The sequence below is a fragment of the Misgurnus anguillicaudatus genome, chromosome 11 (genome assembly GCF_027580225.2).
Source record: "Misgurnus anguillicaudatus chromosome 11, ASM2758022v2, whole genome shotgun sequence".
In the NCBI taxonomy this organism is placed as follows: Eukaryota; Metazoa; Chordata; class Actinopteri; order Cypriniformes; family Cobitidae; genus Misgurnus; species Misgurnus anguillicaudatus.
The window spans coordinates 3695011-3708818 of record NC_073347.2 but is presented as its reverse complement, the minus strand read 5'-3'; the positions used below and the strand labels follow the sequence as shown (position 1 = coordinate 3708818).

Genomic DNA, 13808 nt, shown 5'->3' with positions numbered 1-13808 from the left:
CTGGACCTTGCCTCTGCTGGATCCTGCTCTGCTTACTGATTGTACAGCTACATATGCATGAGAAGAACATCAGTAATAAATATGACTAAGAATAATAATTAATTCAATTTAATTCAATCTGTGCTTCAGTCAGGTTATTACCTAGTATGTGAAACTATTGCATTTTATCCTATATGTAAATATGTAATATTGTGCTGTATTTTTTATTTGTGTGTGTCCTTAAAGGTGCAGTGTGTACATTTTAGCGACATTTAGTGGTGAGGTAGCGAATTCCAACCAACAGCTCAGTCCACTGCTCACCCCTTGCTTTTGAAACACACACTGTAAAAAATTACCGTAAATGTACGGCCTAATTTTACGGTACTGAACTGTTTTATAAAATTACAGTGTCTTGCCGTAAATGGTTGCATGAGCAGTGGGCGTGGGGGGAGGAACTGCACTGAAATTACTGAGTGGTATGTGTTGGCCACTTATTAATATGCATTTTCTGTCTGGACTTGTATTATAAAGACTGAATACTTTTGAAACGTCATCAGTAGATGGCCAAGTACTGTTCAAATTCAAAGTTAACATCTAGCAAAGAACAGTTAAAATCTTAGATGTGTTCCTACATCACCTTTAACCGAGGACCCTTAACATGGTTTTACTACAGTAAACGTCTGTTTTGGACTGCAACTATTTTAATATAACCATATATAATGTCCATAAAAGGGTCTGTTCATTCAATAATCCGGGCAAAATCTGCATGAACGTATACGCAGAAATAATATTGAGGACACTGCATGATAATTAAACCTTTAGTTAAAGTCGATTAATATTTCTGTTTTTATTAAATAAATATTCTATGTTAAATGGGCTCTAAACAGGCAATTTCGGTCCCGGACGCAGCACTGGAAGAAGCACTTTACTTTCATCTTTTATATCTTTATTTACTTTTATTATGTTATTTTGGGCGGAGGCGCGTAAGGCGCGTGTCCGTCCCTCGAATGCTTTGTGATCACGTGATTATTCAAACGGGAGACGCGCGATCTGGATTAACCGCTATTCTCCTCAGACCGAGTGTTTCTGTGGTATTATGAGGTAAGTTTCTTAACATTTGTGGTTACTTTATTGAAATTAGTTCACAGTGATGTTTATTCAGTTGTCTGTATATTTCGATTAAACTAATATATGATAAACCGTTGACCGTTGGTTCGTTTTGCTCGAGCGCCGAGTGGGGTGAGCTGAGCTCGGCGCAGCTGTGAGCTAATGGAGATCTTTTATTTGTCTTTATCGTTTATAAAAATGTGTTATGCATGTTCTTAAAAGTATTTAACATAGTTTAGTTAATTATAACGCAAGTTTTCTCCAAGAATTGCAATGTGGGCTTGGTTTAGCTCCCGCATAGATTGACTGAGCTCGTGAGCTAACGTTAGTGGAGATCTTTTAACTTATTAGTCTTTATATCTTTTATAGAAATGTGTTGTGCTTGTTGTTAAATGTATTTGACATTGTTTAGTTAATTAAAACGCAGGTTAACTACAAGTATTGCAATATGGGATTTGTTCAACAGCTCCCTCTTATGAAAAACAACGTTAAAGTTTTACAGTAAACTTAAACGAGCTAAAGGCCATTCTGAATTAATAACTGTTGTATATTTATGGTTACTTCTTTCAGATCCCTTTCTTGGTGTGTCTTGATGTTTTATATTGACTAAAGACAAGAGTAAGTATTACTTTGTTCATATTTGCACAGCCACCAGAATCAAACACAAGTCAAGTGCTCAAAAGTTAAATAGCATGTTGGTCTTTATGATGCAATGGATAAATGAAATAGTCAGACCTCACTTTGACTTGATGTACAGTTTGAGTGAAGTCAGAACACAGCTCATTCACACAAATCAAATCACTTTCAAACTTAAAGGGATAGTTCACCCAAAAATAAACATTATGTTATCATTTACTCAGACTCATGTTGTTCAAAACCTGTATGAGTTTCTTTACTGTGTTGAACACAAAAGAAGATGATTTGATAAATGATGAAACGCACAGTAGATTGTACCCATTAACTTCTATGGTAGGAATAAATACTATGGAAGTCAATAGGTATAGTCTACTCTGTGTGCTTACCATCATTTATCAAAATATCTTTTTTATGTTCAACAAAATGAAGAAACTCAAACAGGCTTTGAGGCCGTGTAAATGATAACAAAATGTTTATTTTTGGGTAAACTATCTCTTTAAGTTTGAAAGTAGGAGTGCATTTCATATATTCTCAGTACTCTACTAAAATGGCATTTTGAGAAGCTTGATAAATATGGACCTAGGTGTTTAACTTGATATTAACTTCAGTTTTTACCTTTCCTAACAGTATGTCTGCAAATGCCGGTTCCATGTCACATGGCTTATTCGAGACTAGATCCACAAAAAACTCTGCAGGTGAGTGGTCATCATCATGAGAAATGTGTTTGCTCACTGCAATGTTTAATAGCAGGTTGCAAAACAACTTCATAGGTGCATACCACCACCTACTGTATCAGGAGCCCCATATAGTCTATATGTGCCCTCATGCTGTGCACCCGATATAGTAGGTGGCAACCCGCTATTAAACATTACATGAATAAGAAGGTAATGTGAATGCGCGTATTGCTATGGGGATAGTTTCATGTCTTAGTATATTAAAGTGTTGTCATGAGCCACATGGTTTAATTTGGATTTGTTTGTTCATGTTTTTTATTTCTATCAGATTGTGTTACCATCAACTTGCATTATACAACTGACAGACTGAAACGGTTGGACACAAAAATCTACATTTGTGTTCCACTGGAGAAACAAAGTCACCTACATCTTGGATGGCCTGGGGGTAAGCTGATAAACATAAAAAATCATTATAAGATGAACTATAGCTTTAACTTCGAGCCGATGCTAGAGTTATTTAAGAAAATGTCCGGTGATCAGGGAACATTTTCTGACTTTTAACCCCAAAAAAGTGCATTCATGCTTCACATACGGCTCCAATAGGTTAATAAAGGTCTTCTGCGGGTAATGGTTGTGATTGTGTAAGAAAAATATTTCAAACTTTATAAATTGTAATAACTAGGTTCCGGTAACGGCACAATCTTGGACACACATGATTCACACGAGTTTTAACTTAGTGAGCACTCATTGACATGGGTATGTTGTGCAGCTACTCTTGAGTCCAAGATGGTGTCATTATCAGAATCACTTAGAGTGTACTCACTTTTGTACTCACGAAGGAATATATTTTGAGTAATGTTTGTAAACAAACCGTTCATGAGCCCCACTCACTTCCATAGTAGGAAACAAAAGTACTATGGAAGTGAATGGGGCTCATGAATGGTTTGTCTACAAACATTTCTCAAAATATCTTCCTTTGTATTCCTCACAACAAAAATATTTAATCAGGTTTGTAACAACATGAGCGTGAGTAAATGATGAGAGAATTTTCCTTTTTGGGGGAACCCTCAACACACTATTACTGCCACGTGTAGTATTAAATTTACTTTTAACACACTGCTTACAAAGTTTTTTTATGTTTATCTTTCAGACTACCTGACCTGTTCCTGTTAAGAGCTAGTCACTCTTTGTGGAATGTTCCTGGCCCATTTTTTTCCAAGTTTTTACAAAAGCTTTTTCAATGACCTCAAAATTGATATGTAAAAATAATAATAAACTTGAATTTGTTTAAATATGTCTATAGACTGGGTTATTTTTACACAAACTATTTGGTAATTTTATGGTTCCTCATCTTATCTTTGCCATTCTATTATTTAATTACAAAGCAGCAATTTAGAATACGGTAATTAAACAGTAGGATTACAGTATGCAGCTGGAAACCCTGCTGCCAGTATTTTACCGTAAATTTAAAGAACAACCGTAATTTAGAATACGGTAATGAAATCGTAGGATTACGGTACACAGCTAAAACATGCTTGCGGTATTTTACTATTAATTTACAGAACAGCCGTAATTTAGAATACGACAATGACACCGTAAAATTACGGTGCACTGCTGGAACCCCAGCTGCCAGTACTTTACCGTAAAATTACGGTGAAATTTTTTACAGTGCATAGAGAAGCTACAGTAGCCGCCACCAGACAAACATGTCATTGACAGAGACAACTTAGCAAAAAAAGTTGTCCATTAAGGGCTTCTGTAGAAACATGGTGGCACAAAATGGCGACTTCCACGTAAGGGGACCCTCTGTGTTTGTAGATAAAAACGTCACATTCTAAGGTAATAAAAACATAATGGGTCATTATGAAAAGGTCTTCATAAACCCCCTGATTATATAGTTTTGTATATTATTTTCCAATTTAGTCAAGAGATCCTTTTAAAAATTACACACTGCACCTTTAATAAAGCTTTGATTGATTGTTTACCTACCCTGCTGAAAAAACAGCATCAAACCAGCATGGGAATTATGCTGGTCTATGCTGTTTTTTCCAGCAGGGTAATATGATTGCCTACCAAGCCCTGCACAATGCCCCTGTACCTATCATTGTTTTTGTATTGGTTCCATTCTCCTCCTCCTCTTGCTCTGCTTTCCTTTCTCCTCCTCCTCCTCCTCATCAATATGATTGCAGGGATCATCATCAACCTGTCCCTCTCCATCACTGACCTTAACAGCTAAGATACAGACATACAGGGATTCCTTAGACCATTTTACTGTTTGTACACAATGATGACGTGGTAACGTATACATGTGCATGTTGGCAATGGAAGTATGGCAAGAATCAGCAGTGAAGCAACACAGACAGAGAAAGTTATTTTAAAAAGTTGACTTTATCAACTTTTTCAACACAGCTACCAGATCCATGTACTATAGTGAAGTGGATAGAAGACGTTAGCAGATGGCCAAATATAAAGTGACCAAATAGATATATACGTATATAGTATATTATTAGTGCAACCAAACGCAATAACCAGACATTTTGATGCTGGGAAACCGTTTTGATAAACTTTTTCTGAGTTGCTAACACGTTAGAACAACACCACTTCTGTTGCCAAAATGCACGCGCAGGCTATTTGATCAAGTGGGCTGTAAAAGGGTCTATAGACATTATGTAGCTAAGCCCCTTTTCAGCGCTGCGCTAGTTCCCAGCAAACATTGGTCCGACCGCAACGTCGTGTCCCTGGCCAAAAATAGTCGCGGTATGACGGCACAAATCGGTGAAAATATGTAACACAGAACATTTCATAAAAATGCATTCAGATACATTTGTACATGTCTATAGTTCTATGAGGTTGCATGTATAATTGTTACTTTGACTTTTACTACGCGTGCTTCAATATTTATACCCTGTTGTGAATCGGTTGTAAGAGGACGTCACTAGGTGACGTCTTTTACACGTGCATTTATAGTCCATCATGACCCTCTATAAAAAATCATAAACCTTCTATAAAGTCATTGTGAAATATGCAAATGCTGTGCTTACACCTTGGTTAATACTGCAATAATTAATTTAAGTGCAAAAAGTAGGTTTTTAAGAGGTTGTGAATAGACGTCCACTGACGTCTTTTACACGTCTAGACTAGACTAGTAGGAAAAAAAAAGGATAATCTTTATGAAATACACGATTTGTATACAAAGTAAATATATTAACTTTATCTTGTTTAAATAAATTATAATCACAAAGTGCCCAGTGTGATTGCAAAGCCACACTGCATTTTAGTCATTATTCCAACCTGTTTTATTATTGAATGTATGCATATAAATGTAAAACAGATACATATCCGGTCACCATTTAGGTTTGAGTTGGATGTAATTTCAAAAACTGTGCTATTAATTTAAGAAATATAGTGATAAATCTGGGGATATTACAAAATCCCGCGATAGGACAGATTATCTCGCGAGATAGGGGTGACGTCACGCGTTCTTCCGGAAGTTCACATTCAAACACGAGGAGCGATTACGAGGGAGTTTTGTCTATATATCATTCAAAATCTACTGTTGGGTAAGTACATTGTGTATTATTTGATTAACGTGCTTAAGTTTTACTTGTTTGACACGAAGGCTCCGAAATAAACGTTGCCAGAATTGTCCACACTGAGTATTGCAATAATTAGCTAGAAGGCTAAAAGCTAACGTACTTTGAGCTTATACATGGTATAAAGTATGTTTAAGGATACAGTCAAAGTAACTTATTAATGTAGCCTCTTGAAAGTCTCTTTCAGAAAGTAAATTATCTGAAAAATAAAAGTTATTTGGCATTAATGGAATTACAATGATTTGATTGCCTAAACATTGCACATGCAAAATATTAAATACTGTTTTGCATTAAAAGTTTAGCAGAAGTGTTTGTTTGATTAACTTCCTTTGCTTTTGTTTTGTACAAAGGAAAAGCAGAACCTCATCCAAATAAAAAATAAACAAGCTGTTAAAGGCACTGTGTCCTACACAGACCCTCCAAAATATAACCACCCAAAACCCAAGTCAGGTAAATGTCTCAGTTTGAAAATACATTAACAAATTGGAGTTGTTATTGTGGAGTTAATATCAATAATTACAATTTCGTTTTATTTACAGTTGAAGGTCAACACAAACCAAATAAAGATGTGCATTCTACAAACAATAAAAAAAGGTATGGAAAACTGTAGATATGAATTTTTGTAGATATGACTTAAACAGTCTACACATTTGTTAATGTTCTAATGTTTCATATGTCCTTGTTTGTGCTAAAGATCAAGTTTTGTGTCCACCACACTTAGATGAGGCGTGCCCGACCCCTGACTTTGTCTACCCTACATTAAGTTGTAAGTTTTTGACTGCTTTTGCTTAATACTACGAAAAAACATGATTCTTTCAAAAATGACTTTTATATATTTTGATATGAAACTCAAAAATGTATATAAATTGTTTTGGTGTATTTTGTTTACACAGGCACACTTCATGACAGTAAACATTGGTATCACAATGGTGTGATTGATCTATACCCTAGAATAAGCTGTGACACTATGAGACGTACGTGCTACTGATGCTTTTTTTGGTGCATTCCCACACTATACAAACACATTGCTTGGCTCCTAAGTGCATACACTTTTGCCTTTATAATGTCATTCTCATTTTTAGGTAAAAATGTATTCCATGAGTTAGGGTTTTGCCTGAATGTCAACATAATATCCAAAAACTTTGATATAAAAAGTGATTTATTTTAATATTTTACACTACTATGTATTTTTTAAAATACATTGTGCATGTGTATGTTTATTGTACTTAATGAAATTACATGCAAGGTGTCATGCAAGATTTTACATTAGTGACAACAAAGCTAAGAGTATAAACATATTTACATTTCTCTGAATCTGAGTTAATAGTTACAAATACAGAGCTTATAATATCTGTCATTGCTCAACCACAAAGACCTAAAAGTACAGCCAGCTGATTTCATAACTAATGCAGTATTACACTGTGAAGTGATTTACTGTTAATATTTTACACTACCATATAATTAACTCTATTTGTACAGGTGAGATAACACAACGAAAAAATTACCGGATGGAGACTACCTGATTCTTCACCTATGGCCTCAGCTTCAAATGCAACATGTAAGAAATGCTATATGACTGTGTATTGTGCATTATGAATACATCAAATATGTTGATAACAAGGTGATCTGCGTAAGTTGTGACATAAAGAATATGTATATATATTTCCATCTATCTTTCTATAACATTATTTCAATTGTTTTCACATTTAGGTCCAGCAACTGTCTGAGTTGGTGGATATTCTGTCAGAGACTGCGTGAACAACGTTATTAACAGGTATGTATTTCTCTTGATTTGTGTAATCCTGCATAATATTTAAGGAATATATATTGATTACCACCATAATTAACCCAGCTATTTATATTACTTCAATTCAGGATTTAATCCGTCACACATCACTTGTTGAGAAGTTTTAATGTTCGTAATGACTTAAACAGTCAGCCATACTAAAAACAAGAAATCAAAACATAATTTCAGTGTAAGCCATTACTTGTCACCCAAAGTTAGGGATGAGGATATAGTTCATAGCACTTGTTACATGGTAGATGAAACAAGTGAAGTTGTGAAGTGTTAACACATAGTGTATGTTTGAACATTGTATGCAATTGCTAATTACTGTTAATTGTGATTTATTGACCTTTTAGGTTATTTGTCTAAGGTGAAGTAATCTTACATTTCTTTCACAGAATGATGTCAAATTGTCTTATGGCAAAGTTCAATATGAGGGGTGGTGGACATCTGGAAAAGAAGTCTTTTAAAGGCACACCTTTGTATTATGTTATTCAAGGTAATTTGGGGAATGTTGATCTACAAAAACTTGTTCTTGTATATTGATTGTAATTTTATTGTTATGCTTGATCTATTCAGGGGACATCACAGCTCACCTGTCTTTATCAGAAATATCCTGTTCATTTTTTGACACACCTAGTTAAGGGTCTTTCTCAAGGGCACCACAGTGGTTTTGTAGAGGGAGGGGACAAATGCTGTATCCCCCACAACTGATCTAACACTTATTTAAAGCAGAGCATATTTTGTACAATAATATATATAATATTAATATATCATTTTAGCTGTAGACCATAAAGATTTTGAAAGTAAGTGCATGTCATTTACCTCAAAATTTTAATTGTATTTATTTTAAAAAGAAACATATTCTTCTCTTCCTTCAGATGCTGTGAAGAGGTGGAGCCCAAATGCCACAGACTCGGAAATAGATGCAGCTATGGCAGACCACCTCAAGCACGCTCCAGGAAGAGCTGGGGGTGGTGGATACAAAAAAAGCCAAACAGCTGTAATGTGTTAAAGAGAGAGTTCACCAAAAAAGGAAAATTGTTATAATTTTCTTATCCACATGTTTCAAACCTGTACACCCCTACATTTTCTGCTGAACACAAAGATTGAAGAATGTTTGTAACTTCACAACCAATTAACTGTCAATATTTTTTTTACAATTGTAGTAATGGGTTGTGGGATCTGCTTTGTTAAAAACATTCTTTCACATGTCTTTGTGTTCAGCAGAACATAGAAGGGTATACAGGTTTGAAACATGAGAGGGAATAAATGACTAAATATTAATTTTTGGGTGAACTATCCCTTTATAGAAAGTGTTTTGAAGTTGTTATTATAGTTAAATGGTTAAAAAAAATAAAAAGTGCTAAATCAGAACATGCTTCTTTTTTTGTTATGGCCACAAATAATGTATTCTTTAATGTGTTTGTGAAGTACACGTGGTTAAAACGGTTTATGGACGTTCAGGTCTGACTGGACCAATTTTGAACTGATTTTGAACCTTTGTGAATATGTGTTAAACCTCAATACAATTGATTGCCTTTCACGATGTTACACAATGGGTGTATATTCATTTTATATGCATACATTTAAACTATGCAGCAACACATTTAAACATCCAGAAGACGGCACATTTAGACGTCCAGGGACGGGCAGAAAAGACGTGTAATTCACGGCCAAATGACGTCAAAGACGTCCGCTCAACTTTAATTTAGGGTATTTTTCAACCGCGATGGGACGTGACGAAAGGTCGTCTTTTCAACGGTCATAAAACGTCCACATGTTTGCTATATGAGGGCTTAAAACATTTATTTAAACTATGCAGGAACACATTTAAACATCCAAAATACGGCGCATTTAGACGTCCACGGACGTGCAGAAAAGACGTGTAATTCACGGCCAGATGACGTCAAAGACGTCGGCTCAACTTTCATTTTGGATATATTTTTCAACGCGGACGGGACGTGACGAACGGACGTCTTTTCAACGGTCATCACACGTCCAAATGTTTGTTGGGTTGTCTTAAAAATACATATTTTGTTTCAAATAATTGATTTATTTGGTAGGTAGCAATGTAATAAGCGGGATAATGTAGAGCGAGGCGGTTCTTATAGAAAATAACTTACAACCCAGTCAGGCTGATTCAAGCTCGCTTTGCGTGGGGTCCTGATAAGCCTGTCGGGCTTGTATTCGCTATAACAACCGCCTCGCTCTATCCCTTATATATGCCTATATTTAAATGCAAATATAAATGATTTTAGTGTATAATAAATGCATAACTAATCGTGCACCTGCCCTGTCCATGCTGCTGGTCCTTCCTCATCTGCATCTCCAGCCAAAGCACCCTTTTGACTGCGAAAAAGATGGCGCATTTAGCTGCCTCTTGTGCCAAGATTTTAACTTTTCGGCCCCACCTATTCCTTTCTCTTCTTTACTTGTTTTCGCAATTTTTACCATCTGTCTATATAAAATTCACACACAAAACCAAACTTGACCAAAAGTAAACTCTTTTGATCGGCGCCTTTGAGCCAATCGGATGTCAGGAAAAACGAGGATCAGTCTAAGTTGGGAGGGGCCGCTCTTATCCCCCCTCAAGATTGGAAGTATTGGTTTGGCCCGGCCTGAAACACAACACACACAAACACAAAGGCTGTTTCTCAATTCCAAGAACGCAAAGAACGAACTTGCGTCCTCGTGGAGATCGGTCTTGCCAGGCGACCTTGGAAGAACGAACTCGGAAGTTTTGCCGCAATGACTTCTGGGGCGTAAAGCGATTTCAGCAAGTCTGCACTCGATGCATCCTCGATATCAAGAACACATCCGGGTATTTTCATGCGTCCTCTGTCCTTGCGTTCTTGAGAATTGGAATGAACTTCGACCGTTAATGATGACGTAGAGCGAGGACACGAGGACACAAGATCGCTGAAGAACGCATATTGAGAAACAGCCAAAGACAGCGTTCCTTTTTTTTTTTTTATTTTTTTATTTATTTTTTTTTTAATTTTTTTTGCCTTATTTCTATGCCCCATGTTCTTCTACCCTTTATGTATGTATTTGATAAGATACAAATGTTAGATTTATAGAAAGATATTATATTGTACCTATTTTGTTTGTAATTGCTTTGTAAATTAATAAAAAAAAAAAAAAAAAAAAAAAAAAAAAAAAAAAAAAACAAAGACAGCGTTCCGCTGTAGCTGAGCGGCCGGTCAGGCAGGTACAGTAGAACAACGTAAAAAAAAATTTTTTGACCTCCGGCCGGTTCGGCCTGAAATGGACCGGCCGTTCGGGATTGCTCCCGAAATTCCCGATGGCCAGTCCGCCCCTGCCTGTATACATATACAGATCAAAGAGGTACAAGTTGCTATTATTTTTATTGTGTGTTATATTTTATTTGCCGACGTGGCTTAGACATCAACTGTAGGCTTTACAATACAGTTCATCAGGTAAGTAGCATATATGAATAAAAACATATTACACATAGACCATAGACGTAAGTCATACATACCACGTAATATTACAATAGGTACCCTGTAGTTATGAAATACTTAGAGAATAATTTCCATATATTCTTACCCCCTTATTACCCCAAACTTAAAATATTGTTCCCTTATACCTACAAGTACGTACTGTAGAGGTACTCTGTTGTTACAAATATAGGTACGCTGTAAATTCGGTTTAATTACGCGGTACTTTGCGGGTCGTAAAATAAAGTGTTACCCACTTTTCTTTTTCCAGTGTTTTTCTCAACACTGCAGTGGGAATTCTTGTGGTGTTTACATGCATGTTTAATTCATCAAAGGTGTTAGACAGTAAAATCAAGTGAGCGCATTTTTATTTTTGTGCGTTTTAGGAGGAGGTGCCATTGATTCGCCAGTGGTGGTGCATTCAGCTAATGGAAAAGTTTTGCCTAGAAGGGTATGATAGGTTTTCTAATAATAATTTCAGTGTCTTGGCTGTATCAAGTCACTGTGGTTAAAGTTAAACTAGAAAGCTATTACATTAATAGATGGCATCTATGTTTGCATATATTCCAAAGGCATGGACAGAGGTTTGCATACTGGACTGAAGAATCATCCCAACTCCTTCAGGGAACACTTCAGCCTGTCTTTAGAGTTTCGAAATCCACCACCACCAAACTGTTGCCCAGCAGAAGAGTTGGTTGAACAGGACATAAATAAGGTAAAGACTTTAGTGGTCATATCCAACAGTTAAATGCGTGCCACTATTGTGTCATTATAATTTTGTATATTTGATTTACAACTTGTGTCTTCACCAGGTGCAGCAGCCAACCATTCTGAGAGACCTGTATACAGCATGGAACTGGATACACAGTCACAGAGACTTATTCTGTGGGGAGGTGACAGAGCCTGCTTTTCTGCAAATGACCATTGATGACCAACAAAATGCCATCAAAAGGGTCATGTGTGATGAATTCCCTTAACGCAAAGGATGCCTTTATGTTTATTTTTAAATGTCAAGAGGACATGGAGAAATTTATGTCCTACTGCATTGATGAAAAAGGCTTGAAGGTCAATGCAATGTTCCTGGAGTGAGGGAGAGAGGGAGTGATTGAGGGAGAGAGGGAGTGATTGAGGAAGGGAGTGAGTGCGTGATTGAGGGAGGGAGAGAGGGAGTGATTGAGGGGGGGGCGTGATTGAGGAAGAGAGGGAGTGATTGAGGGAGAGAGGGAGTGATTGATTGATTGATTGAGGGAGAGAGGGAGGGAGGAAACTAATTCATTAATGAATAAATCAGTTGAATAAATCAGTTTTGTCCTGTGTTTTTATACAGACACTTGTAAAAATATGCTGCAATAAGAAGAACAGTTTCAGAACATATCTTTAGAAAATGAAATATTAAATGTAAACAAACACACACATCTGTATTTCCCAAATGATGTCTTACATATGTAAACTATATAGTTTAATTTTACAACATTTTCTCATAGGTTTTATTTTATGTCGCACATGTGATTGCGTACGACAAAAATACCACAAAAACAAGTCAGAGTAACCAAACTTGCACACAAAACACACATTACATGAGAAATATTATCAATTGTTGAAAGGCAGACATCGTTGTAAATAGTAAGAGTTGCAAATAAAGCGCAAGGGTAAGAAAAGCGTTAATATCCGAAACTGCCGTAAATCGCTTCGCCGTCCTTTAGAGAGGAAGTGACGTCATTTTGCACATGCGCGGACCGATCGGGTTGCTGTACGGATCGAGTAGCCACAGCGTGCACGGAGCCGATAGACTAGACCAGGGCTGCGTTCAGCCCCGACAAAACGTTGCACAACGTTTATTAAACAGAAACGGTGATGCGTTGAACGCCCTGTTGTGATAACGTAAGCGTTGCAACTACGGTAGCTGAGAGGCCATTATTTGTGTTCTTTTTTAAATGTTTCTGAGGACTGATGAAATCGTTATAAATGTGTGTTTAATACTGTAAAATACCCTCGATGTTACAGTCACTGACCTTGGTGTCCAGAATGAAAGACAACATTCCAACTTGAACCCATTGAGCGAGCTGTCTCTTTACTACCGCGTGGTTTTATACATCTTGCCGCTGATTGGGCTGACATTTCTGACACACCCACCAAACAAGAGAAAACGCTTCTAAAACCTGTTGCATTCCGTTGCACACCGTTTAAAGGAAACATGTCGTTCAACCCGGAAACCGTAGCAAAACGTTGCGCACCGGTGTGAGATTGAACGTGCCCCAGTTCAAATTATGTAAACAACACTGGTCCAGAAACACTTCCTGTTACAGTTTGTGACAGTTATTTTTTTATTTCACATATATTATTATCTTTAAGATGTTTGTTTAACTTCAGTTAATTCAGGTTTATATGTTCTGTTGGTTTATTTTATCCCAACGTTTATCTAGTGTTAAAAAACGGAAACAGGAAGTGCTTCTGGACCAGTGTTGTTTACATCTTTTGAACTGGTCTATAGAGTGCTGAAGTCATGACGTCACTTTGTAGGCCAACTCGGAAGTTAGCGGCGCATGGGTTCCCTCGATCGAAAAGCCAT

General features: G+C 36.6%; 3 long non-coding RNA genes across 8 annotated transcripts in view; all 3 read left to right on the top strand.

Annotated features, from left to right (window-relative positions):
• Positions 1 to 970: 970 nt before the first annotated feature.
• Positions 971 to 3688, top strand: LOC141368850 (uncharacterized). Of its 2 annotated transcripts, none has more exons than XR_012372275.1 (5): positions 971 to 1080; positions 1657 to 1704; positions 2350 to 2417; positions 2725 to 2841; positions 3547 to 3688. It is a non-coding gene; the product is annotated as an uncharacterized lncRNA (long non-coding RNA). The 2 variants fall into 2 exon arrangements; XR_012372276.1 differs by lacking the exon at positions 971 to 1080 and adding an exon at positions 1188 to 1410.
• Positions 3689 to 5097: 1409 nt separating this feature from the next.
• LOC129416420 (uncharacterized) overlaps positions 5098 to 13808 on the top strand; it is a 30472-nt gene continuing 21761 nt past the window's right edge. For 2 of the 5 annotated variants that reach the window (XR_012371970.1, XR_012371969.1), the window contains exons 1-3: positions 5098 to 6439; positions 6529 to 6583; positions 6684 to 6755. This is a non-coding gene — a long non-coding RNA (uncharacterized lncRNA). Of the gene's footprint in view, positions 6440 to 6528; positions 6584 to 6683; positions 6756 to 6882; positions 6964 to 7468; positions 7548 to 13808 lie in introns of all 5 variants that reach the window. The other 3 variants (XR_012371973.1, XR_012371972.1, XR_012371971.1) reach the window with 3 other exon arrangements.
• On the top strand, positions 11596 to 12351 carry LOC141368849 (uncharacterized). The gene is made up of 3 exons (XR_012372274.1): positions 11596 to 11690; positions 11812 to 11954; positions 12052 to 12351. It is a non-coding gene; the product is annotated as an uncharacterized lncRNA (long non-coding RNA).